General features: G+C 47.3%; 1 long non-coding RNA gene across 1 annotated transcript; it reads right to left on the bottom strand.

Moving 5' to 3' along the window:
• Positions 1-422: 422 nt before the first annotated feature.
• Positions 423-2,366, bottom strand: LOC107134920. The gene is made up of 2 exons (XR_001502492.2): positions 2,081-2,366; positions 423-840 (listed from the first exon to the last, which is right to left on the bottom strand). It is a non-coding gene; the product is annotated as an uncharacterized LOC107134920 (long non-coding RNA).
• Positions 2,367-2,470: the final 104 nt, after the last annotated feature.

Here is a 2,470-nt window from a genome sequence, read left to right on the forward strand (position 1 = left end):
TTAACCTATGACTATTTGACATAGAGTTATTTCAAGTCAGCTACCCATACTTCTGTTTTAAAGTTTTCATATGGCTATCTCCAGAATTAGCCAAGTTCCTCGGATTTAAGATCAAAGTCTTCTTTATTATTCCATGTACTTGTAACTGTTGTACTTATCCACTCCAGATGAAATATCCAACTTATGAGCCAAAAAGCAGAAACGAACAGAAATTTTCACATCTGAAGAGTATTCCTAAACATCAGCACATAAAAAGACACAAATAGCTATCTCAATACTACCATGCTGGTGGAAAACTGCAACATCTTAAATTTCCACGTAAGTAAAAGATAAAAAGAAAAAAACTCTGTATTCTTTCAATGTCTTCATTTAGAAAAGCTGTCCCATTGTGACATGAAAAGGGCTGAGGTCAAAAATTCCTAAAAGTTTTAATAAAGGTAAAAATAAACTGCCATGAAACTTTAGCAATACTCAAAACAGTAATTTGAAGCTGCTGAAACTACTCAGTACACAAATCAAACAAATCTTACAGTTTGGCTGAAGAACAACAACAGGATGGGGGTGGGGGGGCAAAAATATCACCAGCTGAAATACTTTTAACCACTTATATAATCCGTTTGAACCAAAATACTGAAGAAATGCCTGGGTCTCTTTTTAAGTAGTTTGTAGAATCTGTTCACTACTATCAATTCACTTCAGAGATGATTCTTGCCAATTTTAATAAACTTCAGGGGCAAAATTATCCAAAAACATTGTAATTCCAAAATGGCCACTTGAAATATCCGGGGCCTTTTACACAAAACCTAGAAGATCATCTTCATATCTGAATAATTCAATCACCTGTAAAAGTTATTTAAAAAATTAAATTACACAGAGTTTGGGTTTTGAACTAAAAAAAAAAAAAAATCTATCCCCATCTTAAAGATCAACGTTTAAAGCAAAATTCACTTCTGTATAATCCTACAGGAACCTGGAAAAGGGCTTTGCCAAAGCAAGCACTCTTTAAATAAAAGTCTACTGAGTGAAAAGGAAGGGACTGGGGGGCACCAGTGGGTAATGGAAGCAGGAGGACAAGTACTGATTCGAACTGGGAACAGCGTGCGGACGTAATACTGGGGAACTGGGGGATCATATGAGCGAAACTAACCTTTCTGAATAAATACTAAAACTATGAAATTGACAATCTTACAAAAGATTTTCTCCAATTCTATTCAATGTTCCAAAGGAAAACTAATAGTTGTGCTACCATGAAGCATTAGTAAATGTGTAACTTGGGAGAATGAGGGACATAAGAGAGACGCTCCCTCCAATTTGAATGTTTAAAAGAGGCATGTTTTCTCCACTAAGCTAGAGAGGTGGAGGAGTGGACCAAGAATGTTTCTTAAATTCGCCTGAGGGTCAGACTTCTCCGCTCTGGAGGGCGGCAGTGGGATAAAGGTATAGCTTCCTATTTCCTTAAAATACAGAAAACAGGTTTTTCCCAAAAACCAAATTAGTGAGAGGTACCAGGCCCATCTCCTAAACCGGAAAAAAAAAAAAAGATCTCGCCTCCCGAAAGAATTAGTCTCTTCAGTCCCCACAGGACTCGTGAGGAGCAAGGTAGCACTGGCCTCGGTCCCCGGCAAGAGCCAAGGATCCGAGAGAGGCGGGGAGCGCGGAAGCGCTGCTGAAGAAAACAGCCGAAGGCCACAACTCGGCCTCGACTCCCTTCGGAGAAGGGTAGTGTTGCATAGCAGGCGGGCGCGTGCGAGAGGCCTGAGGAAGGCAGACCGAGCGCGGAGGGCGCCGGACCGCTCCAGCCTCCGCCAAACACTCCCCCCACCACGCAGCCGCCAAAGCAAAGCACCCACCCCCTCCCACAACCGTCACCTCCGCGCCACCGGGGCTGAGTCAACACCCAGGCGAGGCCTCCCCGCGCCTCCCTCTCCTCGCCCCTCTGGCTCCCCGCCGCCCCCCCGGCCGCGGGCAGCCTCACACCTCGCGCCGCCAACGCCGCTCCCGACCCCTCAAACCCCAACGCCGACACGGGCAACCCCCTCCTCCCCCAGACTCCGGCGTGGAGCACAGAGGACGATATTACCTTCTGCCCCACCAGAGGTGTCCCTGGCCTGGGGGTGCCGCTGCGCTCGATCCCGGGAGGAGGTTTTCGGTACTTTGAATAATCCCCTTTTGCCGCTTTTCCCTCCCCCACAACCAGTCTCAGTCCCAAAATGGCGCCGACCCGATCCGCAATGTTCTGGGCCAAGTCTCGCGAGATCGTGGAAGGTGGTGAGGCGGGGAAAGAACTAGAGGGACTGAGGAGAAGAGGAGGGAAGGCGGGGCGAGGAGAAGGAGGAGGGAGAAAGGGTGTACAAGAAGCGGTACGAACGAACCTACTGGGCGGGGCAGCAGGAGGAGCGCCTGCACCAGAGAACCTTCTGGCCGAAGCAACAGCACACGCCCCGGTCAGAGAAGCTCCGCCCTCTACGTC

Source organism: Marmota marmota, unplaced genomic scaffold, assembly GCF_001458135.2.
Source record: "Marmota marmota marmota unplaced genomic scaffold, marMar, whole genome shotgun sequence".
NCBI classification, from domain to species: Eukaryota; Metazoa; Chordata; class Mammalia; order Rodentia; family Sciuridae; genus Marmota; species Marmota marmota.